This window comes from Salvelinus namaycush, chromosome 1, assembly GCF_016432855.1.
Source record: "Salvelinus namaycush isolate Seneca chromosome 1, SaNama_1.0, whole genome shotgun sequence".
Lineage (NCBI taxonomy): Eukaryota > Metazoa > Chordata > Actinopteri > Salmoniformes > Salmonidae > Salvelinus > Salvelinus namaycush.
In genome coordinates, this window is record NC_052307.1 from 40702719 (window position 1) to 40718398 (window position 15680).

Consider the following 15680-nt stretch of genomic DNA (forward strand, 5'->3'; position numbering starts at 1 on the left):
AAACTCGGTCCTCGGGACCCCAGGGGGTGCACGTTTTGGTTTATGCCCTAGCACTATACAGCTGATTAAAATAATCATCAAACTTTGTAGTGTAGTGTTAGGGCAAAAACCAAAACGTGCACCCCTTGGGGTCCCGAGGACAGAGTTTGGGAAAAACTGCCCTAAGTGTTGATTATTAGATAGTATGTGTACAGCTGAGAAAAAGAAAGGTAAGGAGAGAGTGTGTGTGAGTGAAAGAGATTATGATCCAGACCACAATTGTATCCTTTTTGTTCCTCCCACTCTCTCCTCCTAGGTCAGTGAAACTGAGGGAAGTGATGTGGAGAGTCAGGGCTCAGCAGCAGAAGGCAGGGAAGAAGAGGAGTTAGAGATGAGGCGCAGGGAGAGGAAGAGGAGAGAGAGGAGAGTGAAGAGGAGGGAGAGGAGAATAGAGTTGAGAGGGAAAGGAGAGTGAGAAGAGTGAGAGCAAGAAGTACAGGAAGTGGAGGAGGAAGAGCACATCAGAGGGGAGCCTAAGTTTCCATGAAGAGCTTCTGCCCCAAGTCCCACCATTCACCCTTGTACCACACAGCCTTGGCCTAAAGTGACAGTGGCAGGGGTTTTGGAGTTGTTTTTAAAACAGTGGTAGGAGTCCGTTTTTTCTTCTTCAGATAGTGTTTAACACAAACCTGTCCGCCACCACATCCAATGCCTCCCCATCATGGCTTGGCACGTTTGAAGAGGAGATTAAATGCTTCATAGGCAGCAATATTCTCGTGGGCATCCACCGCTTACCCTCTCTCATCGACTACTGATGCAGCCCTCAGGGTTCCATATATAGCTAGCAAAATGCCACACAACCGCTTTGAGCAGCGAAGTAGGTACATGCGGGGATGAAGGAAAAGAGCTCAGCTTAGCCTACAGAGTTGTAACGGAGCTCATAAGAGGCTACCTATTGTCACACCACCGGCTTTACGCAGACAACTATTTTTCCTCCATTCCTCTGGTGAGAGGCTTGCTTGACGCCAACATCTATTATTGAGGCACACTAAGGGCCAATTGAAAGAACTTCCCCAAAGGCCATTATGGAGGTCAAGCTCCAGAGAAGTCAGAGTGTGAAATGGTTTGCAGATAATGTAAGGTCGTGTTACTTGAGAGACAAAAGAGGTGTATTTTCTGTCCGCAAAGAGCTCAGGGAAAGACATCCTCAAACCAATGTCCAAGTTCAGGCAGAACAAACGTCAATCTGTTCCAGAGTTCGTAATGGATTACAACAAGAAAATGGGGACCATATTGACCAACTGAGGAACTATTACAATGTTGGACGCACAGGCAAAAAATTGAGAAAGTATGCATTTTGGGGGAGAATATTGTCATCATAAATGCGTATATTGTGTTGGGGAACCTGCAAAGGCCCCTTCCCAGAAACACCAGGTGCTGGTCCCTGAAGGCATTCTAAATGCAGCTTGTGCATTCACTTTGTGATGGCTACAGTGGAAGGAAGCGAAGAGCCAAGAGTGTGCCACCAGGGGGTGTGGACCGAATTGTTACTCATCATTTGAAAGTTGAAGGGAGAGAGAGAGGGTGTGTATCCGGAGTGGACGCAGGAGTGGACGCAGGGAAAAGAGTGGGAGGTGTAGAAACTTATTTTGGGTGCTATACGTGTTCTGCGACCACTTTGCAAGATGGGGCCGTGCTCCCAGAAGTTCCATGACATGTTTTAGGTGAAATGCAAACACTAAAAAGTGAGTGTGAAATATGAATTTATCCTACAAATATTATTAGGGAAATGTACTAAAATGGTCTCTGAACAGATCTAATACTTGGTACATTTGGAGTTTTTCTGAATACTTCTCCATCTAAAACGTATTGCAATCACTGAATTGTTGTCAAAGTAGGCTACTATTTCTACATTTTGTACTAAATCTTGAGACATTTTAGATTTTTTTTGTTGCATTTTTACATTGTTACAGACGTAAGAATCATTGTCAATCAAATAGCCTACTTTGTGTGGGTTTTGAAATACTTTCTGAATATTGTTCTGGTCACATTTTGGTTTATTATTTTAATATGTAAATAATATTGTACTTGAGTAACTTAGTCAAATGTACTACAATTTAAATACTCAAGGGTTTTTTGTTTGTTGTTGAGTAATAATAGTTTTTTGATAGTGTCTTTACACAAGGGAAGGCAAAATTATGGTATTCTTATTGCCATGATTATGGTGTCATATTATAGAAGAGATTGTGCTCTTTAAAACAAAGTTAAAAAACAAATTACAATTACAAGTTGTTTTTGAGCCATGTCTGCTTGAAATGTGTGAGAACATGAGTTTTATCTTAAATTCTCAGTAATCTACAGCAGCATTCTAGAGGTCTAAAGGGTTAAAAGAAAGGAAAAAAGAAAGGAAAAAGAAGGATACTTAGAGTGGAGGAGCATAATTCTCCTAGTCATCCGAGAAAGCATTCTTATAGTTAAACCCGACTGCATCCCAAATGGCACTCTATTCCCTATATAGTACACTACTTTAGACCAGAGCTCTATGGCCCCTGGTCAACAGTAGTACACTATAAAGGGAATATTGTGCCATTTGGGAGAAAGCCCAGATCAGTGCAGAACATTAAGCTTGACAGCGCAACGCTTTAATATTTGATGTGCTTTGCTACTGTCTTGGCATATATATATATACACACACACACAGTGCCTTCGGAAAGTATTCTGACCCCTTGACTTTTTCCACATTGTTACGTTACAGCCTTATTCTAAAATGGATTAAATAAATAAATAAATACTCACAATACCCCATAATGACAAAGGAAAACAGGTTTTTAGAAATTGTTGCTAATTTATTTAAAAAAAAACAGAATTACTTTATTTACACAAGTATTAAGACCCTTTGCTATGAGACTCAAAATTAAGCTCAAGTGCATCCTGTTTCCATTGATCATCCTTGAGATGTTTCTACAACTTGATTGGAGTCCACCTGTGGTATTTTCAATTGATTGGACATGATTTGGAAAGGCACACACCTGTCTAAACAAGGTCCCACAGTTGACAGTGCATGTCAGAGCAAAAACCAAGGCATGAGGTCGAAGAAACTGTCCGTAGCTCTTCAAGACAGGATTGTGTCGAGGCACAGATCTGGGGAAGGGTACAAAAAAAAACATTATGCAGCATTGAAAGTCCCCAAGAACACAGTGGCCTCCATCATTCCTAAATGGAAGAAGTTTGGAACCATCAAGAGCTGGCTGCCAGGCCAAACTGAGCAATCGGGGGAGAAGAGCCTTGGTCAGGGAGGTTACCAAGAACCCGATGGTCACTCTGATAGAGCTCTACAGTTCCTCTGTGGAGATGGAAGAACCTTTCAGAAGAAAAACCCTATCTGCAGCACTCCACCAATCAGGCCTTTATGGTAGAGTGGCAGGATGGAAGCCACTCCTCAGTAAAAGGCATATGATAGCCCACTTGGAGTTTGCCAAGTCACCTAAAGACTCAGAACATGAGAAACAAGGTTCTCTGGTCTGATGAAACCAAGATTGAACTCTTTGGCCTTAATGTCAAGGGTCACGGCTGAAGGTAACCTGGCACCATCCCTACAGTGAAGCACGGTGGTGGCAGCATCATGCTATGGGGATGTTTTTCAGCAGCAGGGACTGGGAGACTAGTCAAGATGGAGGGAAAGATGAACGGAGGAAAGTACCGAGAGATCCTTGATGAAAGCCTGCTCCAGAGCACTTCCAACAGGATAACGACCCTAAGCAGAGCCAAGATAATGCAGGAGTATTTTCGGGACAAGTCTCTGAATGTCCTTGAGTGGCCCAGCCAGAGCCCGGACTTGAACCCGATCGAACATCTCTGGAGAGACCTGAAAATAGCTGTGCAGCAATGCACCCCATCCAATCTGACAGAGTTTGAGAGGATCTTCAGAGAATAATGGGAGAAACTACCCAAATACAGGTATGTCAAGCTTGCAGCGTAATACCCAAGAACACTCAATGCTGTAATCACTGCCAAAGGTGCTTCAACAAAGTACTGAGTAAAGGGTCTGAATACTTATGTAAATGTGATATTTTTGGTTTTAATTTTTATAAATTAGCAAAAATGTCTAACCTGTTTTTGCTTTGTCATTATGGGGTATTGTGTGTAGATTGATTACATTGAGAAAAATAAACAATTTTAGAATAAGGCTGTAACATAACAAAATGTGGAAAAAGTCAAGGGGTCTGAATACTTTCCGAAGGCACTGTATACACACACACACACACACACACACACGAACACACACATGGCTATAACTGACAATTCTCTCTCGAAAACCATCCCCTTAATATATATTTTTCAAAAGTAAGGCTTCTCTCACATAGCAGGAGGGAGGAGGCGGAGAAGGAAAGAAGAGAAACAAGTTCAAGGCTTTCAGCTGAGACGCATGACAGAGTTGTGTTGTGCAGCAGCAGAAGAGGGGGGGGGGGAAATGTGAATGCAATGCACTAGCAGGGACTCACTCGCAACAGGTTGCCCTCACCACCAACTCGGAGGCCTACAGTGCCCTTTTCACAGGAAGTACACAGGATGTCAGTTTATAGGCATGGGGGAAGGGAGGCAGGCCTATGCCAGTTATATTGCATTGCACATACTGGGTCTCATTTATCAAAATGTGTGCTTCTCACTGTTAATAAATGTGTATAGGGTCATTCCTTCAGCCCTCGTCTAACAGAGCAGCCCTCGTCTAACACAGATAAGCACGATGGCACTAAACATAAACACAGCATAATAAATTAGAGAAAATGATAGTGATGAATATATATACACTGCTCAAAAAAATATAGGGAACACTTAAACAACACAATGTAACTCCAAGTCAATCACACTTATGTGAAATCAAACTGTCCACTTAGGAAGCAACACTGATTGACAATACATTTCACATGCTGTTGTGCAAATGGAATAGACAACAGGTGGAAATTATAGGCAATTAGCAAGACACTCCCAATAAAGGAGTGGTTCTGCAGGTGGTGACCACAGACCACTTCTCAGTTCCTATGCTTCCTGGCTGATGTTTTGGTCACTTTTGAATGCTGGCGGTGCTTTCACTCTAGTGGTAGCATGAGACGGAGTCTACAACCCACACAAGTGGCTCAGGTAGTGCAGCTCATCCAGGATGGCACATCAATGCGAGCTGTGGCAAGAAGGTTTGCTGTGTCTGTCAGCGTAGTGTCCAGAGCATGGAGGCGCTACCAGGAGACAGGCCAGTACATCAGGAGATGTGGAGGAGGCCGTAGGAGGGCAACAACCCAGCAGCAGGACCGCTACCTCCACCTTTGTGCAAGAAGGAGCAGAAGGAGCACTGCCAGAGCCCTGCAAAATGACCTCCAGCAGGCCACAAATGTGCATGTGTCTGCTCAAACGGTCAGAAACAGACTCCATGAGGGTGGTATGAGGGCCCGACGTCCACAGGTGGAGGTTGTGCTTACAGCCCAACACCGTGCAGGACGTTTGGCATTTGCCAGAAAACACCAAGATTGGCAAATTCGCCACTGGCGCCCTGTGCTCTTCACAGATGAAAGCAGGTTCACACTGAGCACATGAGCACATGTGACAGACATGACAGAGTCTGGAGACGCCGTGGAGAACGTTCTGCTGCCTGCAACATCCTCCAGCATGACCGGTTTGGCAGTGGGTCAATCATGGTGTGGGGTGGCATTTCTTTGTGGGGCCGCACAGCCCTCCATGTGCTCGCCAGAGGTAGCCTGACTGCCATTAGGTACCGAGATGAGATCCTCAGACCCATTGTGAGACCATATGCTGACACATGCACATTTGTGGCCTGCTGGAGGTCATTTTGCAGGGCTCTGGCAGTGCTCCTTCTGCTCCTTCTTGCACAAAGGTGGAGGTAGCGGTCCTGCTGCTGGGTTGTTGCCCTCCTACGGCCTCCTCCACATCTCCTGATGTACTGGCCTGTCTCCTGGTAGCGCCTCCATGCTCTGGACACTACGCTGACAGACACAGCAAACCTTCTTGCCACAGCTCGCATTGATGTGCCATCCTGGATGAGCTGCACTACCTGAGCCACTTGTGTGGGTTGTAGACTCCGTCTCATGCTACCACTAGAGTGAAAGCACCGCCAGCATTCAAAAGTGACCAAAACATCAGCCAGGAAGCATAGGAACTGAGAAGTGGTCTGTGGTCACCACCTGCAGAACCACTCCTTTATTGGGGGTGTCTTGCTAATTGCCTATAATTTCCACCTTTTGTCTATTCCATTTGCACAACAGCATGTGAAATTTATTGTCAATCAGTGTTGCTTCCTAAGTGGACAGTTTGATTTCACAGAAGTGTGATTGACTTGGAGTTACATTGTGTTGTTTAAGTGTTCCCTTTATTTTTTTGAGCAGTGTATATATAAAATATCAGTTGAAGCCGGAAGTTTCCATACACTTAGGTTGGAGTCATTAAAACTCGTTTTTCAACCACTCCACAAATTTCATGTTAACAAACTATAGTTTTGGGAAGTCGGTTAGGACATCTACTTTGTGCATGACAAGTAATTTTTCCAACAACTGTTTACAGACAGATTATTTCAATTATAATTCACTATCACAATTCTAGTGGGTCAGAAGTTTACATACACTAAGTTGACTTTGCCGTTAAACAGCTTGGAAAATTCCAGAAAATGATGTCATGGCTTTAGAAGCTTCTGATAGGCTAATTGACATCATTTGAGTCAATTGGAGGTGTACCTGTGGATGTATTTCAAAGCCTACCTTCAAACTCAGTGCCTCTTTGCTTGACATCATGGGAAAATCAAAAGAAATGAGCAAAGACCTCCACAAGTCTGGTTCATCCTTGGGAGCAATTTCCAAACGCCTGAAGGTACCACGTTCATCTGTACAAACAATAGCATGCAAGTATAAATACCATGGGACCACGCAGCCGTCATACCACTAAGGAAGGAGACACATTCTGTCTCCTAGACTTGAACGTACTTTGGTGCGAAAAGTGCAAATCAATCCCAGAACAGCAGCAAAGGACCTTGTTAAGATGCTGGAGGAAACCGGTACAAAAGTATCCATATCCACAGTAAAACGAGTCCTATATCGAAATAACCTGAAAGGCCGCTCAACAAGGAAGAAGCCACTGCTCCAAAACCGCCATAAAAAAAGCCTGACTACAGTTTGCAACTGCACATGGGGACAAAGATTGTACTTTTTGGAGAAATGTCCTCTGGTCTGATGAAACAAAAATAGAACTGTTTGGCCATAATGACCATCATTATGTTTGGAGGAAGAAGGCGGAGGCTTGCAAGCCGAAGAACACAATCCCAACCGTGAAGCACGGGGGTGGCAGAATCATGTTGTGGGGGTGCTTGCTGCAGGAGGGTCTGGTGCACTTCACAAAATAGATGGCAACATGAGGAATGAAAATCATGTGGATATATTGAAGCAACATCTCAAGACATCAGTCAGGAGGTTAAAGCTTGGTTGCAAATGGGTCTTCCAATTGGACAATGACCCCAAGCATACTTCCAAAGTTGTGGCAAAATGGCTTAAGGACAACAAAGTCAAGGTATTGGAGTGGCCATCATAAAGCCCTGACCTCAATCCCATCAAATTTGTGGGCAGAACTGAAAAAGCGTGTGCGAGCAAGGCGGCCTACAAACCTGACTTAGTTACACCAGCTCTGTCAGGAGGAATGGGCCAAAATTCACCCAACTTATTGTGGGAAGGTTGTGGACCTGAAACGTTTGACCCAAGTTAAACAATGAAAAGGCAATGCTACCAAATACTAATTGAGTGTATATAAACTTCTGACCCACTGCGAATGTTATGAAAGAAATAAAAGCTGAAATAAATCATTATCTCTACTATTATTCTGACATTTCACATTCTTAAAATAAAGTGGTGATCCTAACTGACCAAAGACAGGGAATTTTTAATAGGATTAAATGTCAGGAATTGTGAAAAACTGAGGTTAAATATATTTGGCTAAGTTGTATGCAAACTTCCGACTTCAACTGTACATATACTTACACATATATATAAAAAAATATTGATAGTTATATATCAGCATCGTGATAATATCGTATAGTGAGGTCCCAGGCAATTCCCAACCCTAGAAAATGACAAAACTGCAGGCCCATATATAAGAGCTCTGAGGCAACTAAACGATGCAGCAGGGATGTAACGAGCAGGACCCTACACCGATTCAAATGTCTTGTAAAAAAATATATATATATTTAAAACTTACGAATCGCTGGTTCACTAACGTCTTCTATAGGGCTGTGACGATACCAGTAACAAAAAAATATTTAATGGCAAAAACTCGTTGGTTCTTTAAAAACCTGCTGTATGTCAAATATTGTGCTATAGCTTGGAAAATAAATAAATGTGACTCTGGATGACAACATAATGACGTTTGTTTGCAACATTACGTCTGTTTTCCTAATTAAGTTAAATCCGCTTCATATTTCGTTTCCTTGCCACGATACTAACGAGTATTGCAATACTGGTATTGTACTGACCCTTGTTATTTGCAGTAAATTATTTTGTTTCTACCTTCCGAAAAAAAAAAAACTCTCCTTCAGGGTCAAACTAAGCATGTAACTTGTCAGGGCATGGACTCTACAAGATGTCGAAAGCATTCCACAGGGATGCTGGCCCATGTTGACTCCATTGCGTCCCACAGTTGTGTCAAGTTGACTGGATGTCCTTTGGGTGGTGGACCCTTCTTGATACACACGGGAAACTGTTGAGCATAAAAAAAACAGCAGCATTGCAGTTCTTAACACACTCAAACCGATGCACAAGCTATTAGACTCCTGAACAGCTAATCAAATGGCTTCCCAGACTATTTGCATCCCCCGTTTACGCTGCTGCTACTAGTCTCTGTTTATTATCCATCTATGCATAGTCACTTTAATAACTCTACCTACATGTACATATTACTCTTTAATTATTTGTTACTTAAAAAAATAAATAATCTTAACTGCATTGTTGGATAAGGTCTACTACACCTGTTGTATTCAGAGCATGTGACAAATACAATTTTATTTGACCTGGCACCTACTACCATACCCCATTCAAAAGGCACTTAAATATTTTGTATTGCCCATTCAGCTCATGAGCTCCATCAGCAGCAGATTTTTATTTGTAACGGAAAACAAATGTTAGCACATCACATCAATTCGTTCCTCTAATCAAACAGTATCGCGTTGAATTGTTTCAAACTAAAACGGATCGTTCCTGCACCGTATTGGAGCCCACGTATCTAGATATGTATTGAACCGTCTTGAAAGGGAAGATGCATATCCCTGGTGGGGTAGAGTGATAGCGAGAGGAGAGAAAGACATAAGGTGAGAAAGAGATAAGGAGAGAGAGCGCTAGAGATGAGGCTTTCCTCATCTCAGTTATCAGTGCTAATTAGAATGGGCCCAGGTCCTCTCAGGCCACAAGCTGGCCTTTGTAGCTCTGATCACCTGCTTAGTGGCTGACTGCTCGCTGCTCTTAAATTAGCCGATTCAGGATCACACTAAAAGTGTGGAAAAATATATTAAAAAGACAGAAATATTACATTTACATAAGTATTTGGGGAGTTTCTCCAATTCATCTCTGCAGATCCCCTCAAGCTCTGTCAGGTTGTCTTTGTGGTTGGTGAGTCTTGGTGGTTCCAAACTTCTTCCATTTAAGAATGGAGGCCACTGTGTTCTTTGGGTCCTTCAATGCTGCAGAAATATTGTGTTACCCTTTGCCAGATGTGCCTCAACACAAGCCTGTCTCGACCTCTTGGCTTGGTTTTTGGTCTGACATGCACTGTCAACTGTGGGACCTTATATAGACAGGTGTGTGTCTTTCCAAATCATGTCAAATCAATTGAATGTACCACAGCTGGACTCCAATCAATTTGTAGAACCATCTCAAGGATCATCAATGGATACGGGATGCACCTGAGCTCAATTTCGAGTTTCAGAGCAATACTTGTAAATATGTTTTTTGTATTTAATTTTTTGTTGCCAGTGTATAAACCTCCCCCTGAAATAGGGTCTGCCTGCCTGGGAGAGAGACCTGGAGGCTGGGCCTGCCATTGTCCCAAATGGCACCCAATTCCATTTGGGCATTGGTCAAAAGTAGTAGTTCCTGGTCCAAAAAGTAGTGCACTATAAAGGGAATAGGGTGCCATTTGAGACACATGCTCAGTCTCTTTCTCTCCCCCTCTCTGACAGCCACTTGTATGTAATGCACACATACCATATACTCACAACCAAAGCACAACCATTGAACAAGTCAAAAGATAATGGATACACAATATGTCAGTGACCGTGAGTGCGTCCCAAATGGCACCCTATTCCCTATGTAGTGCACTATGGGCCTTTGTAAAAAGTAGCGCACCACATACAGAGCCATTTGGGAGGCAGAGAGGATGTCACATCGGAATATTCAACAGACAAGCTAAACTAACAGTGTTCAGATGACAGGGGGCGGTGAATGGAAGAAAGTTCTACAGCTGCACCATCGAGAGCATCTTGACTGGCTGCATCACCGCTTAGTATGGCAAATGCACCGCCTTCAACAGGTTGTGCGGACAGCCCGGTACATGACGGGGACAGCTCCCTGCCATCCAGGACCTCTACCAGGCAGTGTCAGAGGAAATTGTGAAAGACTTCAGCCACCAAAGCCATATACTGTTCACTGTGCAACCTTCAGGCAAGCGGTACCGGAGCATTGGCTCTTGGACGAACAGGCTCTGACACAGCTTCTATCCCAAGCCATAAAACTGCTGAATAGTTAGTCAGTGTAAACACTTATCTTGCACTGACTATGCACACTCACAAGACATACAGAACCAGTCAAAAATTGACACACCTACTCATTCAAGGGTTTTTTGTTATTTTTCCAATTTTATACATTGTAAAATAATAGTTAAGACATCAAAACTATGAAATAACACATATGGAATCATGTAGTAACCAAAAAAGGGTTAAACAAATCAAAATCTATTTTATATTTGAGATTCTTCAAAGTAGCTACCCTTTGCCTTTAACAGCTTTGCACACGCTCGGCATTCTCTCAACCAGCTTCATGAGGTAGTTACCCGGAATGCATTTCAATTAACAGGTGTGCCTTGTTAAAAGTTCATTTGTGGAATTTATTTCCTTCTTAATGCGTTTGAGCCAATCAGTTGTGTTCTGACAAGGTAGGGGAGGTATACATAAGATAGCCCTATTTGGTAAAAGACCAAGTCTATATTATGGCAAGAACAGTTCAAATAAGCAAAGAGAAACGACAGTCCATCATTACTTTAAGACATGAAGGTCAGTCAATCCAGAACATTTCAAGAACTTTGAAAGTTTCTTCAAGTGCAGTCACAAAAACCATCAAGCACTGATGAAACTGGCTCCCATGAGGACCGCCACAGGAAAGGAAGACCCAGAGTTACCTCTGCTGCAGAGGATAAGTTCATTAGAGTTAACTGCACTTCAGATTGCAGGCTAAATAAATATTTCACAGAGTTCAAGTAACAGACACATCTCAACGTCAACTGTTCAGAGGAGACTGCGTGAATCAGGCCTTCATGGTCGATTTGCTGCAAAGAAACCATTACTAAAAGGACACCAATAAGAAGAAGAAACTTGCTTGGGCCTAGATACACGAGCAGCACTCCATTCCAACGGCGGTTGGAACCAAAAATCTCAAATTTGGACCAAAGGACAGATCAGACCAAAGGACAGATTTTCACCGATCTAATGTCCTTTGGTCCAAATTTGAGATTTTTGGTTCCAACCGCCGTGACTTTGTGAGAAACAGAGTAGGTGAACAGATGGTCTCCACGTGTGGTTCCCACTGTGAAGCATGGAGGAGGAGCTGTGATGGGGCTTTGCTGGTGACACCGTCAGTGATTTATTTAAAATTCAAGGAACACTTAACCAGCATGGCTACCACAACATTCTGCAGCGATACGCCATCCCATCTGGTTTAGTGGGACTATCATTTGTTTTTCAACAGGACAATGAACCAACACACCTCCAGGCTGTGTAAGGGCTATTTGACCAAGAAGGAGAGTGATGGAGTGCTGCATCAGACTGACCTCGACCATCACCCAACCTCAACCTAATTGAGATTGTTTGGGATGAGTTGGACCGCAGAGGAAGGAAAAGACGCCAACAAGTGCTCAGCATGTAACCCGTTTCATATAACTAGGCATATGTCGCGGGTCACTACTTCACACGACCGAGAGACCCATGGGGCAGTGCACAATTGGCCCAGCGTCGTCCGGGTTAGGGGAGGATTTGGCCGGCAAGGATGTTTCTGTCCCATCGCGTACTAGCGAGTCCTGTGGCTGGCCGGGCACATTGCATGTTAACACGGTCGCAAGGTGTACGGTGTTTCCTCCGACACATTGGTGCGGCTGGCTTCCAGGTTAAGCAGCCGTTGTGTCAAGAGGATGCACGGCTCTCAACCTTCGCCTCTCCCGAGTCCATAGGGTGTTGCAGCGATGGGACAGGACTATAACTACCAATTGGATACCACGAAATTGGTCAGAAAAAGGCAAAAAAAAGTATTACGAGCCTAGTTGGTTTAGCCACATAAAAAGACACCAACCTTACAGCTAGCCATGATTGGCAGAGATCATGAGTGGGCTTGACATGCTGGGAGATAAGTCTGCCATATAGCACGCTTCTGACTATTTGAGCTGGTCAGTATGTCTAGGTAATTCTGTCTAACGCAGCTTTTTTTTTAATGTATCGTGTATTAAAACTGCATAAATTTTGCTTTCCACTTTCTGGAGGACCAAGTTTTGAAAATCTGTGGAATTCGAGTATGATAGCTAAGGAGACGGAGAAAACACCTGTCTCCGGATTACATCTTCAAACTAAGGGCAACCATGGCATCCAACAGGAGACACGTCCATCCATGAATGATGTATATGGGTAAAACGGTCTAGCTAGCCACATTTTCAGATATTACACATTTCTAATTTTGACAGAAAGAGCCATTTGCTTAGCTAGCTATAGCCTAATGTTAGCATTGAACCTGGTTGGTTAGCTACCTGCAGAGTCATGCAGTGTAGTAACATCATGACTTGGGATTATGGTTCATTGTTTATCCAGCTAGCTAGCTAACGTTAGCTGGCTGGCTTGCTAGCTAGCCAACGTTACGTGTAGGACCTCATTATCTGTATCTCAGAGCCATTTGCTTAGCTAGCTGGCATTGAACCTGGTTGGTTAGCTACCTGCAGATTCATGCAGTGTAGTAACATCATGACTTGGGATTATGGTTCATTGTTTACCTAGCTAGCTAGCTGTCTTAAAAGACTCCACTATGCAAGTAACCATTTCGGGTGCGTTCGTAAATTCTGTCTGGCCATCTACTCTGACTTCAGAGCACTCTCTTCTGAGTGTGCCAGAGCGCAGAATAACTGATGAATTTATGAACACTCAACACCCGTTGAATATAGCCGGTGTCAGTAAACGTCGGCAAAAAAACGTAATTAAATTGTTGCCAGCAGCACAGTCACCAACACTCTGGATAACATAACAGTGTGGGGAGTTCTCTCATTATGTGTCTGTAAGTAGCTAGCAAGCTAGCCAATGTCAGCCAGTTAGCTTGAGTGCTTGACTGCCGTTGTGAGGTCAGAAAGTTCGGATCAACCCTACTCATCGGCCAGAGCGTCCGGTGTGCTCTCTGCACGCTCCGAGAGCCACACATTTCGAATATACGAACAGACAATCTGACAGCACAGTTGCAGTCACCAACGCTCTGGATAACATAACAGCCTAACCAGCTCTGCTAGGATGAGTAATGTTCAGTGAGCTGTTCTGTCATTTGTGTCTGGAAGTAGCTAGCAAGTTAGCTTGGGTGCTTGACTTCTGTTAGTACTGAACGCTCGGATCAACCCTTAAAGAGATGGGTGGGGCTAAAGCTTAAGAGGGTGAGAACGATGTTGAATGGCTGTAGGCAAAGAAGGGCTCTCCAGTAGTGGTACCAAAAGATCCAGAAGGCCATTTTCTCAAAAGTGAGTTTACAAGTTTAAAAGCAAAATTACTTTCCCATTGTTTCTTAACTGTAGTACATGATAAACGATTTGGTAGCTCTAAGTCTCAAATTTTTATCCAATGTAAAAAACACAATTTCAAATGTTGCTACATAAGACCGATTTGAGCCGGTCGGTCACATATATGGGAACTCCTTCAAGACTGTTGGAAGGGCCTCCCGGGTGGCGCAGTGGTCTAGGGCACTGCATCGCAGTGCTAACTGCGCCACCAGAGTCTCTGGGTTCGCGCCCAGGCTCTGTCGCAGCCGGCCGCGACCGGGAGGTCCGTGGGGCGACGCACTGGCATAGCGTCGTCCGGGTTAGGGAGGGTTTGGCCGGTAGGGATATCCTTGTCTCATCGCGCTCCAGCGACTCCTGTGGCGGGCCGGGCGCAGTGCGCGCTAACCAAGGGGGCCAGGTACACGGTGTTTCCTCCGACACATTGGTGCGGCTGGCTTCCGGGTTGGAGGCGCGCTGTGTTAAGAAGCAGTGCGGCTTGGTTGGGTTGTGCTTCGGAGGACGCATGGCTTTCGACCTTCGTCTCTCCCGAGCCCGTACGGGAGTTGTAGCGATGAGACAAGATAGTAATTACTAGCGATTGGATACCACAAAAATTGGGGAGAAAATGGGATAAAATAAAAAATAAATTAAAAAAAAGACTGTTGGAAAAGCATTCCAGGTGAAGCTGGTTGAGAGAATGCCAAGAGTGAACAAAGCTGTCAAAGGCAAAGGGTGGCTACTTTGAAGAATCTCAAATATATTTTGATTTATTTAACACTTTTTTGGTTACTACATGATTCCATGTGTTATTTCAAAGTTATGATGTATTCACTATTATTCTACAATGTAGACAATAGTTAAAATAAAGATAAACCCTTGAATGAGTAGATGTCCAAACTCATGACTGGTACCACACACGCACTACAGTGAGCTCAGAAAGTATTCATACCCCTTGACTTTTTCCACATTTTGTTGTGTTACAGCCTGAATTTAAAATGTATTACATTGAGATTTTGTGTCACTGGCCTACACACAATACCCCATAATGTCAAAGTGGAATTGTTTACAAATTATTTAAAATTGAAAAGCTGAAATGTCTTGAGTCAATAAGTATTCAACCCCTTTGTTATGGAAAAGCATAAATACGTTCATGAGTAAAAATGTGCTTAACAAGTCACATTATAAGTTGCATGGACTCACTGTGTGTAATAATAGTGGCTAACATGATTTTTGAATGACAACCTCATCTCTGTACCCCACACATACAGATAATTGTAAGGTTCCGCAGTCGAGCAGTGAATTTCAAACACAGATTCAACCACAAAGACCAGGTTTTGCAATGCCTCACAAAGAGGGGCACCTATTGGTAGATGGGTAAAAATAAAAAAGAACACATTGAATATCCCTTTGACCATTTTGAAGTTATTAATTATAATTTGGACGGTATATTAATACACCCAGTCACGACAAAGATACAGACGTTCTTCTTAATACAGTTGCCAGAGAGGAAGGAAACGACTCAGAGATTTCACCAAGAGGCCAATGGTGACTTTAAACAGTTACAGAGTTGAATGGCTGTGATAGGAGAAAACTGAGGCTGGATCAACAACATTGTAGTTACAACACAATACTAACTAGTGATGCACCGATATGACATTTTTGGCCGATACCGATAT

The 15680-nt window shown here is 43.4% G+C and overlaps 1 protein-coding gene across 2 annotated transcripts in view; it reads right to left on the reverse strand.

Annotated features, from left to right (window-relative positions):
* The window catches only part of taok3a (TAO kinase 3a), a 99575-nt gene that overhangs the window by 78787 nt on the left and 5108 nt on the right, over positions 1 to 15680 (reverse strand). The gene's annotated exons all lie outside the window — the stretch shown is intronic.